This window comes from Rattus norvegicus, chromosome 13 (genome assembly GCF_036323735.1).
Source record: "Rattus norvegicus strain BN/NHsdMcwi chromosome 13, GRCr8, whole genome shotgun sequence".
NCBI lineage: Eukaryota > Metazoa > Chordata > Mammalia > Rodentia > Muridae > Rattus > Rattus norvegicus.
The window spans coordinates 24,480,392-24,497,335 of NC_086031.1; positions in this window are offsets into that span (position 1 = coordinate 24,480,392).

Below are 16,944 nucleotides of genomic sequence, written 5' to 3' on the forward strand. Positions count from 1 at the left end.
TGATTTAAAGCACATTAGGGAATTCTGGAGTAGGTGACCTCCATGTTAACTTGTTGGGTCCATTTCTACAGGTATTCCATTAGCAAGGTGTGGGGGCTGGGAACCTGATGGGGAGGTCTGGAAACTGTTATTGAGGAAGTGGGTGAGGAGTCTGGAAACTGCTGCTGACCCATTTCCTTGCTGCAGGCCAGCTTCTATTGTCCAGTTCTTGGAAACAGAGATTTAGGCCTAGTCTCCTTAACTGTCAATTTGAAGCCTGTCATGGGATTAGCCTAGCCTTCTCAATATAAGAGCAGATGTTATCATTACTGTAGTGAGGCCATATCTATGCCTTGTCCACAAACAACTGTTTACATACTAACAGCATAAAGAGTGAATGTATTGATCACCTCAGTCATTTTAAGTAGAACAAGAAGGTATCTTTTTGCAGGGATATTTTTGTTCAGAAATATTTATTCCTCTACTACAAGAAGTATCATCTTAAAGTTACCTTTATAGAAGTGAACTTGGGTTTGAGTTTATCCATAATTTACCTTTACCTAATTTGACATTCACTGAAAGACAAAGAAACTAGAGGTAGACAGATGTTTCATGGAAGAGGAGGTTTATGCAATAAGCCTTACTACATTAAGATTTAATACCATTTTGGTTCTTATCAGTGAAGGAGGTTGTGTTCCTTTGTGCCTGCCTCACTTTTTTTGGTAAATTCTTTTTACTATTTTGACAATCAGTTCCTTATCTCAACATGAAATTATTATGGTAGACAGAACAATGCTCATCCCACAAAACAGTCACTTCTTGAGTCCTATATTTGTGAGAATGTACTGCACTGGGATTTAGAATTTTAGGTCTCCATAGAGATAAGAGAATGGAACTGTGTTATTCTAAGCTGCCAGGTTTGGGAAATACATTGCACTAGGAGTCTGATAATACTATGTGCAGCTTTTAGTTTGTAGAAAAGATAAAGCTCGTGTTTGGTGAGCAGTAGACATCCGGTGAATGCCATCGTTTTTCACTTATTTATTTTTTTAAGGTTTTATTTATTTTATACATACATGTGCTCTATTTGTATATATGCCTGCATGCCAGAAGATCCCATTATACATGGTTGTGAGCCACCAAGTGGTTGCTGGGAATTGAACTCAGGACCTTGAGAAGAGCAGACAGTTCTCTTAACTGCTGAGCCATCTCTCCAGCCCTCTAGTTTTTGAATTTCAAGACAGGATTTCTCTTTGTATCCCTGGTGGTCCTGGAACTCCCTGTGAAGAGGAGGCCAGCCACTACCTCAGAGTTCTATCTGCCTCTGCGTCCAGAGCGTAAGGATTGGCATCATGTGCCACCATCACCTGAGTATGTTTTTCTTTAATTTGTATTGCTAGAGGTATTTTTGACCTTTCTAAAAATTTGGAAGGGACTTGTCTAAATCACAAAGCACATGGGGGTTGGGGCGTAGCTAGCCTGGGTTCATTCTGGTTTCTGGCTTCCCAACCATACCACCATACCACATTTGTGAAACAATTCACTCACCCTGACCGAGCTTCAGCCTCCCCTGGAAATAGAATGCCGTCGCCGTATTATTCTGAAATGCTATTTTCAGAATAACAGCTTCAAATAGTTAGAAAGCTTTTTAAACATTCCTCTTCTATTAAATACACGCTCCAGACTAGGCTTCCAAATGTCCAGTGATTCAAAACACCTTTAGGTAATATCTTCAAAGTAAATTCCTGCCGCTGATTGACAGAAATGAACTCCTAGGGTGTTAAAATATACATCTGCCCTTTATTGCTGCATTCACTCAAGCACTTAGCAATGTGGAGTCAAATCTGTTAGAATAGCCCTTTGGACATGTTTGTCTTGTTGGATGTAGAGTGTATTCATTTCTGACTGCTCAGGGTGTAGTTTGCATCTCTTTAGGGCTCTCGGTTGCACTGACATCTGTTATAGATACTGTCTGACTAACGAAGCTGTTTTTATTTTCTTAAAGCGTGATGTGTCCTAGGGATAAGAAAGAATAAAGAGATTTAAAAAAAAAAGAAAGAAAGAACAAGGAAGGTCAAGATTTCACAACGAAGTGAAATTTCAAAAGGATCCCTGATGTACCATTTTCATCAGAATTGAGGAGCAGGAGGCACCGGCAGCGTTATGCACAGCTTTGAGTCTGGATCTGCGCAGGCGCAATCCTGTCAGGAGCCTTGGCCAGGACTTAGGTGCTTTGTCCCCTTCAATGGGGGAAGTTCTTGTTCTCTTTCAAGATTTTCCCTTAAGGGAGGAAGTAACTGATTATGCAAAATAAATTAAACGGCTTGGGAAATTAAAAAAGGCTAACACAGTGTCGACGAGTCCATTTAGGACTGCAAGTTTTATTTCTGAAGATGCACAGAAGGGTAAAGTGAAAGTCAATCCTCCCCCAGGAAGAAGCCCTGAGCTCACCCAAGGGAACACTTCTGTCTGGGATGTTTTGAATGGTAGGGAAGCTCCTGCTGTTTGCTGCCTGCCTAAGGATTCTGTCTTTTTAAACTCAGCATTTAAAATAAAGCAGAGGCAACCTTACTCCAAAGCAAAGAAGAGCTCTTGGAGAGAAAGACCATGACAGTCCTAATTGGCAGTTGCAAAGACTCTTCTAATCTTTTTTAATAATATCATTAGTCTTTACTTTTTAAATGTAGATGACACTTTGAAGGGAATTGAGTACAGGGGAAATGAGGATTAGGAGTGGTAAGGACTTCTGAGTTCACTAAAGCAGCTAGTAGAAAACTCTTGAAAGCATTTTGACTCTGATTTTGATCTTTCTTAACTACAAAATAATACTATAATCATAAAATTTCAGAAAAAAGCCTCATTATTGCCTCTCGCAATATTTCTTTGCTGTAAAAATGTATGAAAATGTCAATTTATCTTTTATTCGGTGTATTTTCCTTTCTGACACATAGTACAACCAGTGGAATTGAAAAATAGACACACTATCATCCAGTCATCCATACTGTATCATTATAAATTTTTAATGTCCTAGATAATTAGCAAAAAGTGCCCATAGACCCTTGAAGTCAGGGAGTGCATCATGCCTGCTTTGTGTCCTTATTTTCATAGCAACCCCAGAGGAACCCCTGTGTTTTCTTTCTGAACCTCCAGAGTGGTTGAAATCTCATTTTGATAACCTACAAATGCTTGAAACATATTTGATTTTTTTCAAGAAAAAAATTAACCTAGAATCCATTCTAATCTGAAGGATACTACACAGAAAATAAATGTGCAAACGGAGTGTGCAAACGTAGAGAGTTGGAACACTAAAGGATATATCCTAGCAGTCCCATGTCAGGCTTCTTGCTTTGTTAAGTGAAGAGAATCCAGTTTGCTGCCCACTTGGCAGTTAAAACTGGCAAGGTGAGAAGTTGAAGACAAGGCAGGTGATCTTATCTCGAAACAACACAGGGTTCAGACACCGAGGCAGCCTACCTCTGTGGACAAACTGCAGTGGCAACTTAAATGTAGAATGCAGCCACAGGATCAGGTAATTCAGTGGGTCAGGGTGCAGAGTTGTAAAACGAACAAGGTAAATTAGGCTTCAGTCATGTGGCAACATAACATATCATTTATCTAAGCAGTCTCTCGGTCACTCCTGCATAATGTTAGCATTTGCTCTAAGCATTTTCAAAGTAGATAGGTCAAGAAGAAAAATAAAGGGGTGCTAGAGAAAGTAGATACTATCTCTGGCATCCCTTTCTAATGAGACTAACATGCAAGAAAATCAGACATGTGACTTTAAAGAGACAGAAATGTGGTAGGTTTTTAAATATCACTAAAAAAGGATAGCATGCTCTGATTGTTGATTTAAATTCATCTTGCTAACAAGATAATCTTTGGTTTGAAGTTTTAATAAGAATTTTGTTTCATTGCAAAAAATCTGAAGAGTGAAAAGAAAGGTAATTTATTTCCAACAAAGAGCATGTGGAACTAATAAAGACATGACTATACATGATATATGTTGGGTATATCCTATCTCAGCAGTCTATTATCCTCTTTAAGACTAGGTTTAAAGAACTGGAACAGTGACTCAGTCATTAAGATCACATATTGCTTTCGGTTCCCAGCACCCACACAGAACCAACCTTAACTAGAGTCCAGAGGTTCCTATGCCCTCTTCTGACTTCTACATGCACCAGTTATGCACATACATGCAGTCAAAACAACTATAAGCATAAAATGATAAAATAAATACATCTTATAAAAATTACAAAAAGCACAGGTTTAAATCTTGAAGATCTTGCCTTACGAATTCGTACACATGTATGTGGTAATCAAAATTGAATTTTTGAGAAAATTATAGTATTTTTAAGTGATAGTTTACTACTTCTCTGAGGATAGCCTTTTGGTATATTGGTTTGTCTTCTAGATATCAGCTCAGCACTGAATACCATCAGAAATGAGCACTCTTGTTTGTTTTCTTCCTTTCGTCTCCTCAGACATTTATGATTACTCTCGTATCCCTGAACTGAGAGAATAATGCCTAGAGAGGAAAATTGTTTTTTCAAAGCCAGTGTAATTGTTTCTATCCTTTTATTTGAAAATGCTGTGTGCCTTCTTTTCCAAGTGCTGGCTGTTCACTTTGGGGATAATCATTTGCATTTGTAATATGTGCAAGGGTAACATCTGCCTCCCAGTGAACTCCTCTGCTCACTGTTCAGTGAAGCAATGAAGCATGGGAAATGCGAGAACATTCTTCAAATGTTGTTGCTAGTTAATAATTCTTCATGCTTGGAGTGCTGCATCTTTTGCACCCTGAGTCTATTAATCTTGAAAATAACATGAGTTACATGGTTCTCACTCAATGCTCTTGAAGATGACAAGAGAAAGTGGGCTAAGAGGGAAAAAGAATTCAATTAACGTTTTTCACTGCAAACCTCAGCATGCATTTTTGAGAGCAGCTTACAAGACAAGGGATAGATAATTTTACTAAGATAGTATTTTATTTGTGGTATTAAAATGTAGAGCAATTTGCCTGTTTCAGGAACAAACGTTAGATTCTGAAAGATAAATAAAAGACTGTTCCTTGATTAAGGATAGTGCTTATGTCCACTTCCCTCTCTGAGCACCGAGACACTGGCAGGTATACGTGGCCCAGTGTCTGGGTGTTCATATGTGAGTCAGTCCTCCTGTATCTGTAACAGACAGTTTCCAGGGAGTCATCCATCCCTTTTGACTCTTACACCAATCATTCTGCTTCCTTTTCTGAAGATTCCTAAGGGGAGGTGTAATAAAGACATCATTACATTCAGGAGTCAGTGCTCCCAAATCTCCCACTCTCTGAAGATCAGAATACATTGTCTAAAAATAATTATATTCAATAACGACACAGACACACATACACACAGAGATATATATAGACACAGATACATAGATATACACAGATACATACAGATACAGACATACACAGACACACACCCACAGAAACAAACACAGACACACCCCTACAGACACAGAGACACCCTAACAGACACATACTCACACAGAGACACCCCAACAGACACATACTCACACCAACAGACACATACTCTCACAGGCATAGACACACAAATACACACAGCAACATATATACACATGCAGATGCATACACACTCATAGACGTGCAGACATAGACACATACACAGACATATAACACACACATAGACACATACGTGCCACAGAGAGAGAAAGAGAGAGAGAGACATATGCACAAACAGGTACACACACATAGACATAGATACATACACAGAGACAGCCTACACACACACACACACACACACACACACACACACACAAAATTTCTACCACTTTGGAAAACTGTAGCTAGCCTATGACATTAAAAGATATCTAACCTTGCTAGTAGGCAAGAAATGCTGAAATGTACATTATAGAATAAAATACTTTCTTTTTTATATATTTGATTCCAACAGGAAAATAGGAATACAATACCTAGTATTTGCAGGAAGAGCTTTTTATAAAGGATAAAATTTGCTATAAAATTTTTTAAAAGTACTGTGACAACTTAGGCCAAAACTTTAAGGGAAAAATGCTCAGCAATTTTATCTCTCAGAATTTATTGTTAAAAAGTAGTATCCGTTTAGAACTAGTTCTTTAAGAATGTTAAATGCCAGATGAAATAAATATGTTGAATAATTTAAGCTGTCTATATTTCTTATAGAGTAGGATTGAGTTAATCCATGTTAAATGAGTGCATATGGAAATATTTTCTTAGGCACCCAATATGAGATATGGGAAAAATACTTATTTCATCAAAAGGGTCACTTACAATTAAGGGAGAAAAATTCTGCTGTTAATTGAAAAATACTTTGCAGAAGCACAGTGCCATCTGTTTAAAGTATGTTTGTATTTATTGCACAGGGAAGCATTTATGAACATCTACAGTAGCATCCTGAAAGCTGTTATTTCTGAGAAATTTTAAGGTAACTTGAACAAATTTGCTCACCTCTGGTTTCTCAACTTCTGAAATTAACATTTTTTGGGTAATGAAAACATGGGAAGCATGTAATAATTTCAGCAAAATGATAAGCTTAGACCATTTAATATTTTATTATTTAACCAGAATGTGGATGCAATTAAGCTGTGAGTATTTTTCAGCTTTTTCTCCTCCACATTTTGATTTAATAGTCACTCCCACCCCCTGCATATGAAGGAAGCACCATGCTAGATTAAACATATGAAACGAGCAACTGTGGAGGAGAAGCTGTAATAAAGTCCATGTGAAAAAGCTATGGAGCAGATCTACAGTGGGGCTGTGGCCAAGTCAAGGCTCACTTAACAGAAAATTTGCAATCTGGTCAAAATAAATGTTCAAATAAAATGGAAATATGTATGCTTTCTACTACTGCATAACTTAGAATGAACTTTCATAAAATGTACGCACAGAAGAAATAGTTTAAAATTTCAACTTTTCTTCCAACTCTCCAGGGAGCCAGGGAGTGATTTTCCTGCCAGCACACAGTTGATACTTCACACAGAACTGGAACCGTGCTCCCTCCCATTCTCTGGTGAGAGGAAGTGATGTGTGTTCCAAAAAGCAATGTTGTTCAATAAGCCTGATATGGAAGTTTGTGTCATATACAGGAGAGTTTTAGATATTGAAGGAAATTAAACGTGTGCTTGGCTTCTTAGCTGACCTCACCACATGCTCAGTTTACACTGCCTCAGTACTCTCATGTATGAGTGCCTTATGTCTTCCCAAGTGTTAAGCTAAGTGATCTTTCAAACAGCATATGCTAACTCCAGAGTAGGGATCCATGTTTTTGATTGTCCTTAATATGGCAGTGAGGCAGAGAATAGAACGGGAAAAGCTGAGCCCATGGGTGCCCACGCACCTATCCAGGTTCAAGAGAATTCTTCTGATTGCTAGTGCTTCACAAATCACGGGTCATGGCTGGGAGAATTAAAGAACTCTACAGATTTTTTCTGATTTCTCCCCTAAGTCCCCCTTCATGTCGGCATCCCACCTTTCTAATAAGTGGTCAGCATGCTACTGAAACCTTTTCTAAAATCTGAATTCTTGTAGCAAATCAAGAAGAGTAAGTGCTGCTCTGAATTTGGACTTTTCATTCCCATGTATTTATAAAAGATATGTTGTTAGTCATATAAGATATGAGACAGCGGTGAGCAGTCAAGAAACCATCTAAATATTATTTTTCACATATGCTTATATAATCTTCTATCAGTCAGGCGTGTCTGGGAAAAGTTGTCTACAATAACACTGACCTTCAAGTGCATTCATTTACAGTGTGTTTCTGTGTTTTGATGTGTCACAATATAATTATTTGTGACTTATTGATGGGCAATGAGAATTTTTCCACACTTTGTTTCTGTCGTGATGTAATACACATTCACAAAAGATATTTCTGCTATATATTTTGCCTACCTGCTATCCAAATGACTCACATTATACAACTGAATTTTGTACTGGCGACGTATGAAGTCCTAGAAATTCTACATTCATGCCAATATCTGTGAGATCAAACTGTCTTACCAAACTGTTGGCATGGCATTGAAGGACTTAGTATCTTCCTGTTGTTTTAATCTGCATCTGGCCTATAAAAACAAGAAAAGTCAAGAGACTTCTTACACAGTTAATTCACATAGTGGGCTTTCCTTTATGTGACTTAGTTGTGTAATCTCATTTTTCTATTCTGCACTTGCTATTTTTGGAAATCTTTGTATCCTTGCTACGTATATGCTGTAGATACCATGAATACAGCTTTGTAAACATTTATTTAATGGGGGTCTTGAAGCATAGAGTTATTGTATGACTTATCTTTTAGGGAGAGGCCTTCTTCCTGTTCCACAATTGACCACCTTCTCATAGTGTCCTCAATCAGGGGTTGTAAGCTAGCGTTTCACTATTCATATCAACTCTTTTTTTTTTTTTTTCGGAGCTGGGGACCGAACCCAGGGCCTTGCGCTTCCTAGGTAAGCGCTCTACCACTGAGCTAAATCCCCAGCCCTCATATCAACTCTTATTGTGGGCTCCCCTAAATCCTTTGTGGAAACCCCACTCTTAAGTATAACCATAGTTGAAAATGAACAACCCTGTGTTCCCTTTATCCATGGATTCAAGGGAACCTTGGTGGGGTTGGTATCATGGCCCATTCCCAGAGCATAGGCGAGGTAGGTAAATCTACACACAACACTTCACTGATTGTGTGCCTATGGATAAATTTCCTTAATCTTTTGTGCTTCCGTCCCCTCAAAGATAAGATGAGGACAATACGTGTCCCATTTTATCTTTTGAGGGAACACATAGTTCATTGTCACCTTCCCTCTTGGCACAATTGCAGAGCATTATTGAATTGCCATTGCTAGTGTGCCCTTTGCAATACCCTTAGCACCTACCACCTAGCCTAAACTTATTTGGTCAGTTACATCCGCTACCGCTACCGCCTGCAGGTAGGAGTGGCTAGAGACTGCTGCTCTGGCCCAAATCTCACATGATGAGTCACCTTTTCTCCCTCCGAAGCGGGGCCAACTCTGTCTCTCCCCCCTTGTCTCTTTTCCTCCAGGGACCCGGAAGTCTTGTCTATTCCTTCCACCTAGCAATTGGCCCATGGCTCCTTTACTAACAGATCAAGAACCAATTGGGAAAATGATGACAGGACCTGGCTGTCAATGGCAGTCAGCAGGCCTACCTAAGAAGGCCCAGTGCTGGCCCAGGAGTATCTTTCCTTCAGTTTTCCTTATGATGATGTTTACCTCCTTGTATTTGTCCCATTGTGGAATGACCTACAAAGATCTCTCTTCCCAGTTAGATGGTCCTTGAAATCCTTGAGACCCCCACAACTAAGAAAGGTGAGTGCACAGTGTAGAGTAGAAACTCAGACAATTTAATAAGTTAAGAATCACGTTCTTATAGGGCACATAGTTCACTAGGGTATTATTAGGTATGATCTGGAAAGAATATTTCGGTATAAAAACACTGGGAAAATTTTTATAAGATATTATGCATATATGTTTTAATAAGAACACCATATGATAAATAAAAATATACAAACTATTTCTAAAATATAAATAAACACTAGATTCGCATCATGGAAATATACTGTTATTTGGTCACAGATATTACACTGGTGGGTTGAAAACTGTATTTATACATCTTACCTCTCTAAACTGATGGCATTAAAATTCAATCAAACTATTTTGGTATTAATAATCACCATAGTGCATATAAATGCTCATGGGTATTTATTTACTTTTGTTCATTTTGCAAACACATGTACGCATTTACTAGGTAAGCCATTTTTACATTCTGTTAAGAACAGACTTTCACACAGTTCCTTTTCTAAATCATTGAATTGCATGGTAAGAGAAAGATATATGACCAGTGCTGTCCAAAGGAGACCTTGTTCTATTTAATTTATCACTGTTTAAGGGGGTTGCCAAAAGGGTGTTGGCTTTTGACATGATAGTCTCCTTTCTCCCTTATTTCTTAAACTGAACCTTTACAAAAATTTATTGCTCCAATTTTTTGCTTGTTTTTTTTTTCCCCTTTAAACATTTTACCTGCTAATATCCTTCAATTTGTAGTTTATTTGACTCCCATGTCCAAAGAAATGACTGATTGTTACATTAAATCTCGGCCGTGGCAGCCGATACTAACAAATCCATTTCCTAGCTCATCCAGACAGACACGTGAATCAAAATAGAAGTACGTGAACCTCTACGGATGCTTACCTTGCTTTTTGGGGTGTGTGTGTGTGTGTGTGTGTGTGTGTGTGTGTGTTGTTATCGTTGTTGTTGTTAATTGAGCATTGTAACAGAAAGTAAAAGCTTGAGCTCCTGCTACCAAAATTAGTATCAGAAGAAATTCATTATGATCCAAGTGACTGCCTAAGCAGGGACAGGAAGTAGTCCACTGTTGATTATGATAAGGGAAGCCTTGCTTTGCATTCCAAGAAGCACAAAGGAAAGAGATTTCATCTTCTATCAGCCCAGCCCATCTGAAAGAAAGAAAGCAAGCTGAAAATTGGTAGAAGCATTTATTTCACTACATGTTTATGTTAATAGGGTATTTGACTTTTGAATGCTTCATAAACCTTGTTATGCTCTGTGCTATTTGAGGAGTAAAGCAGCTGGAACTCTGCCAGGAGCCTTAATTGGAATCAGCTTAGCAGGGGCTGACAAGGCTTCCCAGTGTTTAGTTTCAAACTTATTATAAAAATGCAAAATTATGTGCTATTTATTTTTTATTCCTCATTGGTTTGTACCATAAAGGTAAGACTTAGCTTCATTAGGAAACAAGCTAATTTTTCCCTTGTCTGCCCCAGACCAGTGACTCTGAATTGAGCAGCTCCAGTGTCTTTCTCAGTAGCTGTAACTTCCCTTCTGCATTAGAGAATACCATGGAGATACTCGCCCATGCATTTAGGTTATTGGCTAAATGATCACTCAAAGGGTCAATGTATGGTTGAACTACAAAGTTGCCTGGTGAATTTGTCATCATGTGGTGAGCAAGGCCCCAGATATATGTCCTAAAGTGTCTCTGAAGGTTTCTTGAGCTTCCAATACAATGTTTAAACTGCCACTAGTTGACTTGTCACAAACAAGGTTTGGTTGACATCAACCTACAGAAAGGTATGGAGTTCTTTGCTTTTTGCCAAATTTTAGGGAATTGGTGATTTTTTTCCATATTGTTTTAAATTGAAAAATAAATTGTACAATATATTCTGGTCTCTTTAACTCTTCTTTATAGTTCCCTGAGCCTTGACAAGAGCAGTTTGATGAAGACATCCTTTTAAGGACTGTTCCAAAATCTTATACTCAGTGCACATTGTCAACTTGCGGGTCTCTGTGTTGGTTCCCATTTACTGCAGGAGGAAGCATCTTTGATGGCTGATGGCTGAGGGAGGCACTGCTCTACATGAGGCTATAGCGCAATGTCATTAGGAATTTTTTAGGTTTACTATGTTTCTTTAGTGGAACAATAGTATTTGATTGTTCCCTAGGACCATGGCCTATTCAGTATAAGATGGACTGCCACCCCAGGCTTTGATTTACTTTCAGCCACAAAAACTGATGAGTTTTTCTCTTTAGGTCAAAATTTAGAAAATGTATCATTTTGCTGTTTTATTGCTGCTGCTGTTGTTGGTAAATTAAAATATAATGACATTTTCTCTGTTCCCCTTCCTGCCTCGAAAACCAGCTAGGTACCCCTTTGCAAACCCTCAAATTCATGGCCTTTGGCCTCTCTTTCTTTTAGGTAAGTTATCTTCAATCCTTTCCAGTGTTTCAACTTGACTACACTTGATATACTGTATCCTCAAATGTCAAAATAATTTGATTTCTAAAGGTGTGTGAAATGTCTATTATGTTTCATCCAATGTGCTACATGCTAGTGACAGAAATATGGAAGATAAGTGGTTCCTTTCTTGACATTGTTAATGTTGTTTGGTTGGAGCAGAACTTTGAATACCTAGAGCTAGCAGTAAGTGAATTTTGATCCAAAACATTTCCTGTTTAGTGACATTGGAGGAATTTTTACTTCAATATCTGTGATTTCATAGAAATTAAACCTAAAAAAGAATGATACTTTGATAGTGCTACATTATGGATGGGAGCTGAGAAACAAAACAAAACATGTGTTTTTTTTCTAGATCAAGCCATGCATCTGAGTTTTGCTTGATAAGAAAGGTATTGCCTTCTGTCTGGAAGTCAGCAAATATTGAACAGCATGACCAAAGTGGAGATATACCTTGTTCCTAGTCTCTAATGTGATGCTTTGATCTTTAAATACTATAAGTACCTTTTAGTACTGATAAGTATACTAGAGAACATTTTCAATACTCTTTATCAGATTAGTGGTTTCCTTTTCATTCTAGCTACTCAAACATTGAGTATGTTTGTTGTTGAATACTTGTTTATTTTTATAAAAACTAAACATTAGAGTTTTATTAAATACTGTATTTTTGATATAAGGTTTCCTTTCCAGTTTTATTATTAATGATGAGAGTACACTGATTTGTTTTGAAATACTAAATTTACATCTCTTTCCCAGGACACATCTAGCCTTGAACTTCACACTTCTTCTTTAAGTTTCTTGAAGTAGGTCTGATTTTATGGCTAAACTGCTATCTTTATTAGGACATGTATCAAAAGTTTATCCCCCAAATTAAATGTCTTACTGAATGAATTCTAGTCTCTTATACAAATGTGGGTCAGAGAGGGAGAGTCAGATATACAGACAGCAGACAGACAGACAGACAGACACACACACAGGCACACACACACAGAGTAGGCAAGGAGGAAGGGTGTGAAACAGCTGTGCTTCACATAGACACTCATTTATTTAGACTGATCAAAGCTTTTCCATCCACAAATGACACTTAGAGATTCGTGTACTGCATATTTTCAAATGAGAATTGATATACACAAATTATAATATGCCCCCATATAACTTAGGGAGACTGGGAATGTTAGAGAATCCATGTCTATCCCTGATATGCAAACTCATGCCATATGTATGAGGAAGATACATATGTATGAGGAAGTGTTGGTATGTCAAGACTTATTTCTATTTTTTAATTACTGTCTTTGTGCAAAAGAAACTGTATTTGTTACAATTTATACATTTTTCTCTATTGTTCATATTTCATAACAAATATCCTGACTTTATAAGAAAGTTAATTTTGATCATATGACTATATGCAAGGTTTGTTAAAGTCAGTTTGGCAATGTAACACTAAGGCTTCTCAAAGGAGGAGAGGAAAAGACAGATGTCGAGGAAATATAAACAGAAAAGACAAAGGGCGCTGAGGAATTTACCAGAGTGGTCAATATGAAAACCATTGGTGAAAAGAAATGAAAGAACAAAGGATCTATTGAAGAATTCCTATGGTACATTAGGAAGAGTAAAATAAAGCAAATCTGGGAGTTAGATTTGGTGACTAGGTGTGCCTTGAATCCTGGGGTGAGATGGTGACAAACATAAATGCAAAAGTAGTAGTGAAGAAGCAGAAATAAAAAGAAAATGGTAGTTGTAAAAAATAGGATTGCAGAGCTCAGCAAGGAATGTATCATACAGAAGATAAAATGCATTGAGCTGTTTGTTTATACTGTATGAAAAGCTGGGAATTGATATAATCCTGTTATTGTTAAGAAACAAATTCATGTATTGTACATGTTGCTACTCTTAGGACACACACAGGGCCATCCTATGAAGCATGGCATAACTAAGAGACAAGCTGTATGTGGAGTTTGAAAAGGAGATTAATTTTATAAAGGTGGTATGTGTATAGATAGAGGAAGACATCTTACAATGCCAGATTTGAAATTGAGTCTCGTCTTGAGTTTGGTAACAGAAGATTCTTCTCTTCTTCTGGTAGGTAAACTGTTTGTTTCTAATATTCCTAGAATAGAGTTGAGTTGAGAACTCTGCACTGATAGAAGCTAGACGCACCCCATTGCCTCATTGTCTACCTCGGGACTAAGCTTATTTGACTACCATAATGAATTCTTGAGTATGCCTATTACCATTGCTTGTTTTTAGGAACTTCCATGTATTCTTCAATAACCTGCCCAGCTAGACAGTTAGTAAACTGGATACATTAGGATTGAGAAAACTATTCTTCACATTTGTCAGCTCAGACGCAGAAGAGTGGCAGCTGCTGAGATGGGATGAAAACGAACAAGTAGCAGGAGGTAACACAGCTCTCTCAAGAAGTCTGATTTCATTTTTGTCCCTGCATTTCTTTTAGATAGGAGAAATTCTGGGTTAAATATTTTGAAGATGGGTTGGTGACTCCATCCCTCCACTAGGGGCACCGTCTAACTACTGAAGAATGTCCCTTTAGGTTAGGCATTTTAACTAAGGTCACCCTTATTGAATCCTGGGAACCTCTTACATTCCAGGTCTCTGGGACTTTCTAGAGGTTCCCCTGACACCCAACCCAGGAGCTGCACATTTTCATTATTCATTCTCCTGGCCATATGGGCTTTTCTCATGTCTCCTCTGATACCTGATCCTGCCCCCTTCTTCCCTTCCCCTCCTTTTTCCCACCCAGGTCTGTCCTTCCCTCTGCCTACAGTGATTATTTTGCTCTGCCAACCAGTGGTCCTAACTTGGGTGGGCACCAAATCCTGAGACTATTGCTGACACTATGTTGTGCTTGTAGCATGGCTGCCCTCTCAGAGGCTCCACCAATAGTTGACTGAGAGAAATGCAGATACTTAGAGCCAACCATTGGACTGAGGTCAGGAACTCCTGTGGAAAGTTAGGAGAAGGATTGAACGAGCTGAAGGGGATGGCAACCCCGTAGGAAGAATAATAGTATCAATTAACCTTGACTCCTGAATGGTCTAAGCCACCAAAGGGGCTGGCCTGAAACCCCTGCCACTTATGTAAAAGCAGACTGCCTTGTTTGGCCACAGTGGGAGAGGATGTGCCTAATACTGTAGAAACTTGACACCTGAGAAGAGGGATGCCCAGGGGTCGGAAGGGGGCGGGGTTAGGACAGTACTCTCTCAGAGGGGAAGGGAAGGGGTCAACACTTAGGATGTAAATAAATTTCAAAAATTAATTGGAAAAAAAGAAGAAGTCTGATTTCAAAGAGAAAACAGAAGAGCTCGCTCTTGGTGTTTTAAAGCTCATAGTAGTTTAAGAGTGTCCATGTATGTAATCTTTCTTTCTAAGCTATTATTTTAAAAGCAACAAGTTTCCTTAATCATGGTTGTTAGGATATTGAACTTCAAGCAAACCGTGATAACTAGCACAATGTTACACATTTCTTGAAAACAAGACCAAGAGCTTCTGGTAGTGCTATAATTTAGTCGACTTTAAGCTTATACTCCTGATTCAAGGGAAAAGAAAAAGACAAAGAAAAGACAAAGGATATTTTTTAGGCCAACTGGTAACAGCATTTTGTTTGGAATGAGAGGGTTTGAATTGATACCCTTTCTCTACTAAAGAAAGATTACTGATAATACTGTATTTCTATAGCTTGGGGCTGTATTTTGAAGTTCGTACTTCTACCCCAAATGTCTACCTCAGGCTCCCTTACAATAGAACAGAGGCATCTTAGAAAGCATCTGGTTAATATTCCCCAGACATTACATATCCTGTGAATTTTAGTTCTCCTTGTAGGTATTCAAGCACTTGATAAGGGCATCTTTTGCTGCTGATAGCCAACACTTAGAAGATTGGATTTAGGCTAAGCATATTCTCCCCATTCATCCAGCTATGGCTTTGTATACCGCACTTTCATATTTCCAGGATGTTCTAAGATCTGATGATAAGCTGACTGAGCATGAAACATGGCCAGGCAGTAATGAAATACAAGATGTACTGATTTCAGTCACTGTGCTTACAGTAGTTAGACTCAGGCGGTATAGATGAATGATTAAACTATCAAGAGTGCAAAGGAAAGCGGTATGGCAAACATGAGGAATTACTCAACTGTCAAGAGCTGATAATAAAGGCAGAGAGGTCTTCCACAGTGTTCTAACCGTCACAATCAAGAGAAGTAGACAAAACTGAGAACAATAAAAAGGATAGAAATGAGGAGATCATTTTCTTCATTCTCGGAAAACTATTTTGTTGTTTTTGCCCTTTTTAAAGAGCACAAGCTAAAGGCTTCCTTACTAAGACCTTTGCCTGACATTGCCATTAGAGAAATGGATTATAAAAGAGCAGAAAACGCCAGCCCTGAAGGTTCTGTGAAAATGCTGCTCGTAGGAAATAGGAATTGGAAAGCGAAGTCTCGGCGTGCTGAATTTATCTTCTCTGGAGCAAATGCTCCCCTCCCCTACTTCTCTCCCCTCCAAGCCCATGGGTGGAAGCAATGAAATTCACTGACATAACTGGGCCAGTTGCTTTTTATTTCAAGTGTGCTGCGAGGAATACTTGAGAGCAATCATCTGTGCACAGTAATTGGCTGATGAAGCCCAATATCCCCAGCAATTACAGTCACTGTTCATTCAGGAAGTCCTCTATACATCATTTGAAGGGAGCACAAAATGGTAAATTATTATAATACTAACCTGTGCAGCAGTGGTAGAACATGCTGTTATACTGTTAGGAGCAAAGAGACATAGAATAGAAATTCCAGGCGGAGAAAACACAGATTCCAGGGGAATGCAGAAGAAGAGCTCATGGTACAGGGCAATTCTGATGACCCAGACGTACTCCCCAAGGTAATTTTGTGTCCAGAAAAGGCAGCCAAGCATATGACTCCAGGGTCAAAATGAGATTTACAAGAACAAACCATGGCAGATACTTACCTGCCTGAGACTAAGACAGGAAAAGAACATTCCTATTGCTCTAAGCTTTCCAATCAATCACAGGGGTGGAGCAGGCAGGTTGCCAGTGATTGGCCTAGAAATAGATAAACACTAACGATCTGGTGCCTTTTAAAAAGAAAGTAACAGGAAGTGTGGATATAAAGTCCAGGACTGGGAAGCACTTCATTTCCTACA